At 35.8% G+C, this 12,842-nt stretch overlaps 1 pseudogene; it reads left to right on the top strand.

Moving 5' to 3' along the window:
* The window catches only part of LOC100752878, a 65,070-nt pseudogene that overhangs the window by 32,011 nt on the left and 20,217 nt on the right, over positions 1 to 12,842 (top strand).

Below are 12,842 nucleotides of genomic sequence, written 5' to 3'. Positions count from 1 at the left end.
GTTCACACAATGGTGGTTCCAACACTTGGGATAACATTCCTTTAATCCCAGAACTGGCACTAGTGGGGGAAGGGGAGTGAAAACAGGAGTCATATGGGTGGGCAGAGAGAGGAATATAAGGCAGGAAGAGACAAGAGAGAGATACAGTATGAGGATTCCTAGAGATGAATGCAATCTAGGCAGGCAGTCTGAGGATGCAGTCTGAGAAGGCAGTCTGAGGACAGGATTGCACTTTGGTCTCTAGTGGGTGGCTGCTTTGATTCTTTGATCTTTTAGCTTTACCACCTGATAGATGACTCTGGTTTTTATTTTTAAGAACAATTAGAGTTCATGTTACAGTTTTTCATATCTATAAAGATGTCTCGGAGCCCCAGATGAAAGGCTTATATAACTCCAGTTTCTCAGGCTAGGTTAGGAGTATTGTGCTTGAGTTACCATAGTATTTACTGTAGTTAAATATTATTATCAAAGCTTTGGTAACTCAATTCACTGGTGAAATAATGTTTGTCAGTAACATTCTAAAGTGAATTTTAAGAGAATTTTTTTAAATATGTAATATGAAACATGAATACAGAATGATTAACCATTCTGTGTTTTTTTTGTAAAATCAGTATTATTGTTTTTATTTTCATAACTCACTTATATTTTGACAAATAAATATGAATCTGTCTTTCCCCTCTCTCTGTGTCTTCTGTCCTTCTCTCTCTCTCTCTCTCATATATATATATATATATATATATATATATATATACACACACACACACACACATATATATATATATCTGCCTTACCAAGTGATTTTTCTTTACATTCTTAAATATTACTAAATATTTTTGCCCATTCTTTTTAATATGTTTGATTAGGAAGACAGATAATTTCAACATCACTCCACTAGATTTTAAGGCAAATACAAAATCCTGATCCTAAAGGATTCTACAGTCTTTCTAACACCTTGAAGAAACTTTCTATAATACAGTAAAGGGACAAGGTAAGCTCTCATTATTTAGAAGTTGCCTAATTTGATTTCATTAATAATGATTCTAGTTGTTGAAATTTACTTTACTTTGTATCAATATATCTATTCGTAGATAAGTGTGTATTGAGAATACATTCTTATACAAGATATATTTTGATACGTTAAAAAGAGGAATGGATGACTGAAAAGCAATGGTATTTTGAGCTCTGTCAACAAATTGCAGAAATTTAGTAATGCTAAACTATCTTTTATAAACATATATTCTTATATATGTATTAATTAATAGGTATATTGACACAAAATAGATTGATCAGTTCTTCACATCATACAATTAAGAAATTCTTAAAATATTTTCTCAAATGCTTTACTTTTTTATTAAGAGTGAATGAATCTGAACTGTGAGAGGATGTCCACAGGGGCCTGCCTAGTGCATATTTATTCACTTTTGTTCCATGTTAAGTCGACTAGCATAGTATATCTGAGTGCATACTATGTCATTTCATTTCTGTTTGAGTTTCTTGAGTGTTTTTTTTTTTAATGTCTGAAGAGTTGCTTCCCTTCCTTGAACTATGAGCACTGCAATCTTTTTATTCTCAGTATGAATAGAGATATTTGAGCTTTAAGTCTGAGGGAAACACAGCAGGCCTGGTTGGTGTCTGCCAATGAACATCAAGAAACCATCATGATGTGAAAAAGGAATTGTTTTTCTCCCGTTTTGAGAGATCTTTCCTTTTGATGACAGTTTTCTTCCTTGTTTACAAAAGTTGAAAAATTTGAAAGTAAAAGGCAATTATTGTTAGGGTTTCAAAATAGGAGAGAAATTTGAAAGTCTCATGAACACTCATGGTTTTTTTCTGGGCTCTAGGTACATGGACTTAAAACCATTGGCCTGTGGACATAATGGCTTGTGTTTTGTTTTCTCCTGTAGACAATAACTGTAACAAAAGAGTAGCCATCAAGAAAATTGTTCTCACCAATCCCCAGAGCATTAAACATGTTCTCGGTGAATCAAAATTATTAGAAAACTTGACCATGATTACATTGTGAACGTGTTTAAGATTCTTGGTCCCAGTGGAAGCCAGTTAGTAGACTATGTGGGCTCTCTAATGGAGCTAAAAAGCTTCTACATTTCTCAAGAGTACATGGAGATGGACTTGGCAAACATGCTAGCACAGGACCCTTTACTGGAATACCATGCAAGACTTTTCATGTATCAACTGCTACATCAAGTATATTTATTCTGCAAATGTATTGCACAGAGATCGCAAGCCAGCTAATCTTTTCATTAACACTGAAGACGTGGTGCTGAAGATAAGTGACTTAAGTCTGGCATGGATCATGTATCATCATTATTCCCATTAGGGTCATCTTTCCGAAGGATTGGTAACCAAATGGTACAGATATCCAGGACTTTTACTTTCTCTTAATAATTATAATAAAGCCATTGACATGTGGGCTATGGGCTGCATCTTTGCTGAAATGCTGACTGATAAAACCTTCTCTGCAGGTGAACATGAGCTCGAACTGAATCTATTCCTGTTGTGCATGAGGAGCTTCTCAGTGTTATGCCCATTTACATTCAAAACCACATGACTGAGCCACACAAACCAATAACTCAGCTTCTTCCAGGAATTAGTGGGAGGCACTGGGTTTCCCAGAACAGATTCTGACATTTGGTCCCATTGACCAGATGACACCAGAGGAAGTGCTTTCCTTTCCCTACATGAGCATCCACTCTTTTCAAATGGATGCACCATTTTCAAACCATCCTTTTCACAGAGAAGATGAAGCTGGTGATAACTTGCTTATGGATGAAACACATAGTCACATTTATACCTGGGAAAGGCATCATGATTTTCAGTTCTCAGGGCATGACTACCCTATTCATAAAAAGTTTGATGTCCATGAGGTTCAGCTTGATCCAAAAGCTCTGTCTGATGTAACTGATGAAGAAGATGTTCAAGTGGATCCTCATAAATACTTGGATGTAAAACTAGAGAAATATCTGGAGGATCCCGCCTTTGACACTAGTTACTTTGTCTAGTTTTACTTTCAGTACCAGGATCACCACATGAACAAGTACAGTGATCTGAAGTGTAGCCACACCTGTAACTAAAAAACAAGATCATCATCACACTTAGATAACTTGGTTTGGAGGGAGAGTGAAGTTAACAATTACTGTGAGTCCAAACTTACTAAAGATCTTTCTAACTGGAAAGAACAAAGTAAAAATAAAATGGACAAGATAGGCAAGTCAAAGTGTAAGAGGAATGGATTGGACTATGTGCAGATAGCAATGGAGGAAGCATCACAGCAACCGGCAGAGAAGGAAAGGGAAAAGAGCCAGGGCTTTGGCATTTACTCCTTTGTTGCAGGAAATATTCATCTTAGTTCCGAGCATGAGCCTACTGACTTTGTTGACAAGTTAAATGACTTTAGTAGCTCAGTGTCCCAGCTAGAATTGAAAAGCTTGATATCCCATGATAAAATTGTCTGCATTCCAGGGATGCAGGGATGGTTCAATATATGAAAATCTATCAATGGAATCCATGATAAAAACAATCTGAAAAAGAAAAACCTCATGATCATCTCACTACAGGCTGAAAAAGCCTTTGGAAAAACTACAACACCCCTTCATGATAAGGTCTTGGAGAAATCAAGGGTAACAAGAACATACCTAAACATAATAAAGGCAATATACAGCAAACTGACAGACAACATCAAAGCAAATGGAGAGAAACTCAAGAAGATTCCTCTAAAATCAGGAATGAGACAAGGTTGTCCACTCTCTCCATACCTCTTCAATATTGTATTTGAAGTTCTTGCTAGAGCAATAAGAAAACAAAGGGAGATCAAAGGGATACAAATTGGAAAGGAGGAAGTAAAACTTTCACTGTTTGCAGATGATATGATAGTCTAAATAAGTGACTCGAAGAATTCTACCAAGAAACTCTTACAGCTGATAAACACCTTCAGCAAAGTGGGAGGATACAAGATTAATTCAAAAAAATCAGTAGCCTTACTGTACATAGACAATAAATGTGCTGAGATAGAAATTAGAGAAACATCACCCTTTACAATTGCCACAAAAAACATAAAATATCTTGAGGTAACTCTAACCAAACAGGTGAAATACCTGTATGACAAGAACTTTGAGGCACTAAAAAGAAGTTAAAGAAGATACCAGAAAGTAGAAAAATCTCCCATGTTCTTGGATAGGTAGCATCAACATAGTAAAAATGGCAATCTTACCAAAAACAATCTACAGACTGAATGGAATCCCTATCAAAATACCAGGAAATTCTTCACAGACCTTGAAAGGACAATTCTTAACTTTAATGGATGAACAAAAGACCCATGATAGCAAAAACTATCCGGTAAGATAAAGGAACTTCAGGAGGCATCACCATCCTTGACTTTAAACTCTACTATAGAGCTATAGTAATGAAAACAGCTTGGTATAGGCACAAAAATAGAGGGGTAGACCAATGGAATCGAATTGAACATCCTGATATTAACCCACACACCTATGAATATCTGAACTTTGACAAAGAATCTAAAACTATACAATGGAAAAAAGAAATCATCTTCAACATATGGTGCTGACATAACTGGATGCAGACATGTAGAAGATTACAGATAGTTCCACACCTGTCGCCATGCAAAAAACTTAAGTTCAAATGGATCAAAGACCTCAATATAAATCCAGTAACACTGAACATCTTAGAAGAGAAAGTGGAAAGTAACCTTGCATGAATTTGGTATAGGAGACTGTTACCTGAATATAACACCAGTAGCAGAGACACTGAGATCCACAACTAATAAATGGGACCTTCTGAAACTGAAAAGCTTCTGTAAGGCAAAGGACACAGTCAAGGAGACAAAACAGCAGCCTACAGAATGGGAAAAAATATTCAGCAACTTCATATGTGACAGAGGCCTGATTTCTAAAATTTACAAAGAACTCAAGAAGCTACTCTCCAAAACACCAAATAATCCAATTAAAAAGTGGGGTACAGAAATAAATAGAGAATTCTCAGTAGAGGAGTCTAAAATAGCCTATAGACACTTAAGAAAGTGCTCAACATCCTTAACTATCAGGGAAATGCAAGTGAAAACATCTCTGAGATACCATCTTACTCCTGCCAGAATGGCTAAAATCAAAAACACCAATGACAATTTATGATGGAGAGGATGTGGAGAAAGAGGAACACTTCTCCACTCTTTGTAGGAGTGGAAACCTGTACAGCCACTTTGGAAATAAGTATGGCTATTTCTCAGGAAAATTGGAATCAGTCTACCACAAGATCCAGCAATTCCACTCTTACGCATATTCCCAAAAGATGGACATCACACAAAAAGGACATCTGTTCAAGGATGTTCATAGCAGCATTATTTGTAATAGCTAGAACCTGGAAGCTACCTAGATGCCCGTTAACTGAAGAGTGGATAGAGAAAATATGGTACATTTACACAATGGAGTATTACTCAACAGGGAAAAAAACAATGAAATCTTGAAATTTGGAGGCAAATGGATGGTTGCACTAGAAGAAACCATACTGAGTGAGGTCACCCAGTCACAAAAAGACAAACATCGTATGTACTCACTCATATGTGGATTTTAGACATGGAGCAGGAGATTGCCAGCATAAAATGCCACTGTCAAAGAGTCTGGGAAACAGAGAGGACCCTAAGAGAGATATGTATGGTATCCTGGAGAACAGGAATGGGTCAGGATCTCATGAGCTGATTGGGAGCATGATGGGAGGGCAGAGAGATCTGGGAGAAAGAGAGAAGCGGAGAGTAGAGGAGGACATGGGGCATCAGGAAGTTTGAGCTGGGGAAAAATAGAAGACAGCAGGATGAGAGATACCATAATAGAAGGAGACATTATAGGTTTGAGGAGAGATCTGGCACTAGGGAGATTTCCAGATATCTACAAGGATGACAACAATTGGCAATCTAAACAATAGTGGAGAGGCTCCCTTGTTATGATAAATCTTTCTGCCAAAAGCCACCTGATCCCCACCACCATGTGTGAGCTTTACGCCAGCTGCCCGCACGAGTTAGGCCCAAATGAATACACAGAAACTTGTATTAGGTTCAAAGCTGCTTGGCCAATGACTAGGATTACTCATCTGTCAGTTCAGTCTTAATTATCATAAATCTATATATCTTAAAAGACTTATTTTATCAGACGCCTTATTGGCATCCCTCCTTGCCGGTGGATCACATCTTGCTGCTGGAGGAGCAAGGGGAATAGGGCACACTTCCTGTTTCTCCTTTGCTTAAATATGAGTCTCCTTGCTATGTCACTTCCTGCCTGGATCACCACTTCTCTACTACATTTCCCAGAATCCTCTTTGACTCTTAGTCCCATCTAACTTGCTGCCATTGGCCAAACAGTTTTTTATTCAACAATCAAGAAGATAAACATACACAGAAGTACATTCCCCATCACTCCCTTAAATGCCCATCCCTGATATTGAGATGGATGACTACCTTATATGCCATCCTAGAACCTTCACCCAGTGCCTGATAGAAGCAGAGACAGAGACCCACAGCTAAATACTGAACTGAACTCCTGGAATCCAGTTGCAGATAGGGAAGAGTGATGAGACAAGGGGTCAAGATAAAGCTGGTGAAATCCACAGAAACACCTGACCTGAACAATGGGGAGCTTGTGGTCCCCAGACAGATAGCTGAGTGGCCATCATTGGACTGATACAGATTCCCCTGAACATGGGTGTCACTAAGGAGCCATTGCCAAACTTTGGCGCCTTGGGTAGTAAATCAGTATTTATTCCTGGTGTAAGAATAGACTTTGGGAGCCCATTCCACATGGAGGGATGCTCCCTCATCCTGGATACTTGAGAGAGGTCCTAGGTCCTGCCCTGGATGATATGACAGACTTTGGAGATCCCTCATAGAGGCCTCACACTTCCTGGGGAGCAGAGAGGGGATGGGGTGGGAGATTGGGCGGATTAGTTGTTGGGGGGAGGACGGGAAGCTGGGATTGACATGTGAAGCAAGGTTGTTTCTAATTTAATTAAAAAAATAAGAAAAGCTTGGTATCCAAGTCAGTGAGATGAGAGAAGCAAGAAAAGGGAATGGCTAATTTGGCTCAGTTGCAAGTCTTGTATCAGTTCTCTTGGGATAGCCAGTTTGTGAGCATTCAGGGAGGAGTGTTTCCTCATCAGTCAGTTTTGTTGTGAGTTCAAGAAAGATGAGCACTTGGAGAAGGACAACACATACACAAGCTGTTTGGACAAGTTCTTTAGCAGGAAGAAAGATTCTGAAATCGTAGAAACTGAGCCAGTTGATAAAGGGAAGTGTGGGGAGAGAGGACGAGAGGCAGAGCTTCTGAGTGGCAATGGGGAGATACTCCTGAGCAAGCAGCTAGAGTCCATAGACACCCCCGAAGTTGCACAGTCCAGTGGGGACCCCACTCAAGTCTATCCAGGCCACATTAACACCTTCCGCTATGAAATCTTCCCCTCAAACCCTCACAGGACACACAGCAGCATCCAGAGACATCTGAACAAAATACTCAGCAGACATTTCTTTGTTCTTCATGAAATGTGTTTTTCTTTTTTGTCACTAAAATTTTAAGTCATTTTTTGTTCACTTGAATCAGCTGTCATTAATTTGCAATGATTTCTTCTTAGTTCTCAGTTTGTAAAATGCAGACTACTTTTATACATGTGAGTTACTTTTCATTTGAAAAGGCATGTCACTTGCACACACACATACAGAAAGAATAGAGCAAAACAATGCAGTGCAGGAGGAGTCAAGATGCGCTAGGGCGAATTGACCTTCCCGTAGACCAGTGACCTGCTTTACAGGAAACAAAACCTTACAGAGTGATACTGTACATAATTGTATGAAGAGATCTATTTTTTTTCCTGAAACATTTTTCATTCATTAGTATTTTCAAGTTTTTTTATACTGTACACATTTCTTTTGTCATCTGATACCAGCAGCAACGGAAAACGAATGCCGAGTTTGGTACACATGTGTTATATACCTCAAGGTAACAAAAGTATGAGGTGAATCATAAACCACCCATAGTGCTCCACGGCAAATGCACTTCTATGTAGCCAGCGTTTATTGTAGTAAACTAACGAGATTCGTTCACCGTTTATACATATCCTGGCATTCATTCTTTATAGTGATATGTTATATACATACATCTTATTTATTTTTTGCATTTAATTATAAAAGTTAACTTAGTTTAAAGTTTATTTGAAACTGCCCATTTTTCCATTTGGCACTAGAGTTTGTTGCCTGCCAAGCTGATGACTTGATGTCAGGTTGTCCTGAGGCTGTCCATGTACGTTAAGTGAAGTACTCACTTTTTATAGGAATCTATATTTGGAGGTGTTTGATCTATCTACAAAGAAAAATTGGGAATTTATTGTAGTTTAAATATTGTACATGATAAGCTTCCCCTCCCATTTTTACTGTATGTTAAAAAAGTTAAAAAAGAAAAAAAAACACGTTTACAAATAAAAAGATGCTCAAAAGTTTAAAACACAGTGAAGTGAAAGTTACAACAAATGGAAATTAAATTTAAAAATATATAACATAATATTATATATTTTAAATGTATAATTTAAAATTTTATTTACCTACTGTCTGAAAATTTTGTGTAACTATATGTGATATATTATGATTCTCAACCTCCTTTTTTCCAATGTCTGTCACAATTTCTTTCCCATCCCACCCACAAAACTTTGTTTTCTTCATGTTTTAAATACACTGAGGCCAACAAGAGATCATGCTTCAGAATACATGTGTCCTTACATTGTTGATATATTGGTAATATGTTTGACATGTGATTATCAAAATCTTGACATGATTCCTGTATTACAAAATAAAACATATGAGTTTATAACCACTTATATCCTCTAAAATAGTCCCATATACATGGAGCACAATATTTTACTTGAATACAAATATAAATTAGAACTTGTAATTTCAGTAAACTTATTAGAATACCAGAAACCATAAGGGAATAATTTTGGTTTCCATAATTTTCATTTTACGTTTGTGTTTCTGTTATAATAAACTATTTTAGGTTTACCATCTGTGTTTCCTGTGGAGAAGTACAATTTAAAAAGAAATGAAAAGTATCAAAACAAATATCCAACATAGTTATGTTTATACCCTAAAATTAATAAAGTAGCAGCAATAAAATTAGATGTTCCACACACATACAGATTAGAAGAAAATGCAAGAGAAAATATTACTGGTAAATATATCTAAATTTGAGCTAACTCAAAAATATACAAATTAATTTGAAATTATACTGGCCACATTCTGAGTTTCAACATTGCTTTCTGTCAAGTTTCTGAGTCCATGAACTTTTTATTTATTTGAATGCATTATGGTGCAGGCATGTGCCAGTGCATATGTGTGTGTGCCTGGAATTACCTTTGACAGGTTGATACTTATTTCTAACTTGTAAGGCAGGCAGGATTTCTCTCTGCTGCATAGTCAAGGCTTAAAAGACTTGTGATTCCTCAGAATTCTGCTGACTCTGCCTTCTATCTCACTTTAGGAGTACTCAAACGACAGCCTTCCCACCATTTAGCTTTTATGTGGTTCAGACTTCAGGTTGTCAGATGTGTGCAACAAGTATTTCTACCTGGTGAGCTGTATCCCTTGTCTTAAGTTTCTGTTTTATCTTGATTACTGCTGTATAAATGTATGATTGTAATACTCATTAACATATCAGCTTTATTAAATTATAAAATTATTATCAGAGTATGTTGAACCCTAGAAATTTAAGTTAGGCTTCATAAATGAATATACAGTAAGATTTCAGATTCTTGAGATCTGGATCCATGGATTTAATCAACCATGGCATGAAATATTTTGGTTTTGAGGTTATAGCTCATTCAGTAATATTGCTTTCAATGTAATCATGATGACTTGAATTTAGATTCCCAGAATTCACATATGGATGGCTGTGGTAGTATATGTCTGTGGTAAGATGGGAGGCAGAGATGGGAGAAACCAAAGAAACCCATGGGCCAACTTTAAAAAGAGCAAGCAATGAGTGATGACACTGCAAATATGTGAGAATCTAAGAATATCTATCACTCAATTAAATTAAATCAATTACTTCATTTGGTGTAAATCAATGTTATGGTAGTTATTCTGTCAAATTACAGATATAAATGTAGACAGTAAACCATTGAGAAGAACTCAGAAAAAAAAAGAGTAAACAACAACAAAAAATACCACACATAGTTCTGTTTTATCAATACCTAAGCTGCTGAATCAGTTTTAGTTTCCAGTTATATGGAGCATTCCATATATTTTATAAGTAATGTAAAATATTTTATCAGTATTTGAGTTCTATATTTTAATTAGCACATATTTGAAAGCATATGCATATATGAGTGTGCACCATGTTCATGCCTGTAGACATTAGAAGACAGTCTCAGATATCCTAGAACTAGAATTACATGTAGTTGTGAGGTGTCCTCAGCAAGAAGCGCACATAGTCTAGTCTTTTCAGTCACCTCTCTAGTCCTGACAAAACTGCAGTTTAAAAAGTTAATTTTCATTTAAATCTTTAATGTTTTCTAACATTGTACTGAAAGTATTACATGTGAATAAACATGTGAGCCTTGGGTGCATAACTGACTAAATTTTAGTGTATGAAACTACATTCTAAAAACAGAGGTTATACTACATATTTGTAGTCAAGTAAAACACAAACATGTCTTTTTTTCTTACCATTTTAGTACCCAGATGAAACATCATCAGTACAATAAGATGCATGATTTACAATGTACATTATTTTACGCCTAACTTTTTGAGAGTATTTCTGGGATTTGACAATGTTGAATAGAGCAGCAGTTGGTTCACTTTTTTGGATCAGTATTTTCCTTTACATAAATATGTTGTAATTAGTTTTCATTGACCCACCACTTGCCAATTGACACACATGTATATATTTCCTAGTCCTTTAGATGTCCAAATATTTACCTTGGAAATATTAGTTTATATATTTAGGAAGAAATTTCTAGGGCATTGATTTAATGACATTACTAAGACATAAATTATTATAAATCACATTGGATGTTTCCATTAAAAATAAAATTGGTGTATCAGTCTGTTAAGACAGATGAGGCTTCTTCTGTTTCCATAAGAGGCCAGTCATAGCTATGACACTGTACTGCTGGGTAGGAGAACTTTTGTTTCATCTTGGAAACTAGATGGTACCTCTGCACAAAGGTAGAAAACTCAAAAGAGATGGAACATTTTAAAACATTGAACCAAGTGCACCACTGTGTTCAGAAGTACATTCAAGACTGAAAGTCTTCTCCAAATTGGCTATTTGAAATCAAGGTACACAGATTTTGTTACTAGATAAAGGCAAGCCCTTGTTCTCTGTAGGTGCATATTCAAACAGGCTTACAGTTAGGCAAATTTCCTTTTGACAGAATTACTCAAACTGAATTTTCTTCAAGCAAAACTATTGCAAGAAAATCAATGGGGAATGCATACTAAGAATTACTCATCAATTACAAGTTAGAAGATTGTTGGAAGTTAGCTTTCTAATCCTTTCCCAAGGGCTTTCTGCTGTCTCTGGTCTTCTAATGAAAGGTTAAAAATATTCTTTTTAAATAAGACTTGCAAAATTAATTCTGCTTTTATTAAAATGTATCATAGTTCTGACACATAAACGATGTATAACTTTTTAGTACTATACTACTAGAACATGTATTGAGCCACACACAAAAATGCATGAAATTTGCTGTATTTAGATAAGCTGAATAGTTAGCTGGCATAGGGCATTCTGAGAAGGCTCTTTATTACTTAAGTGATATTTTATCTTCTCTTCCTATTTACTTACCATGAAAGAAGCAAATTTATTGTCTGATACTTGCAACAGATATATATTACTTGAAATGCTCCTTTTTTCCACAAGACTTGACCTTGATTAATTAATAATTCTCCAGTAATATTTTCAGATACTGGACACCATTTACTGTTAAGATGGAATGTATGTAAGTGAATTATAAAATCAGGTGAACTTTTACTTTCTTTTTACTCATAAATAACTAGAGACAAAAGACAGTGCTGCTAAGTAGCATGACTTTAATTCATATTGTAATATAAATTTGGGTGAGTGGATTAAGAATAATATGATAAATTTAGATGGAAAATTTGTCATTTATAAGATTTTAAAATAAATGCTGAGTTAAAATCTCTGTGCTAATTTTGCATGCTTGCAACTCCTATGGTTGAAAATCTGTAGGACTTATGTCTGAATATTAAAAGTAATGTGAAGTAATCTGTGTGTCTTGTCAGGAGATGATCTTGCTTTACAAGGTATCTCTATAGCATACAGAGAGGTTTTGCTTATCTCAAAAATAGTTGATATAAAAAGTTTATTGGTACATGATAAAGGTGCTAGTTAAAATTATACAAACTCTAGTCACTTTCTGATGACAAGTCTATACAAACTCAAATAACAATAAGGCCCAAATACAAGAGATTTCATATGAAAGTGTTATCTACCTTTAAAGGAGAGTCTTGTAGTCTTTGTGCTATAATGTTCAGTGTCTGTAATTTCCTTTTACATAAAAAACATTTATCAAGATTTCCTTAGTAAGAAGCAATTTAAACAGCTCATATTGTGTCTAAAGCAGTGGCTCACTTCTCAGAATAATCTTCACTGTTAATTGGACTTCTTTGCCCAGGCTGCATTTTCATCATCTCCACATTTAATAACTAAATTAAAGGTTTGACAATTACAATGATATCATGGAGAGATGCCACTAATTCCAGGTGACAAGTCAGAAAGCATTTTATGTGCTATTTTTTCCCTTGATGATATATTTAT

Source organism: Cricetulus griseus, chromosome 5 (genome assembly GCF_003668045.3).
Source record: "Cricetulus griseus strain 17A/GY chromosome 5, alternate assembly CriGri-PICRH-1.0, whole genome shotgun sequence".
Lineage (NCBI taxonomy): Eukaryota > Metazoa > Chordata > Mammalia > Rodentia > Cricetidae > Cricetulus > Cricetulus griseus.
This window is presented reverse-complemented; position numbering and strand designations above follow the sequence as displayed.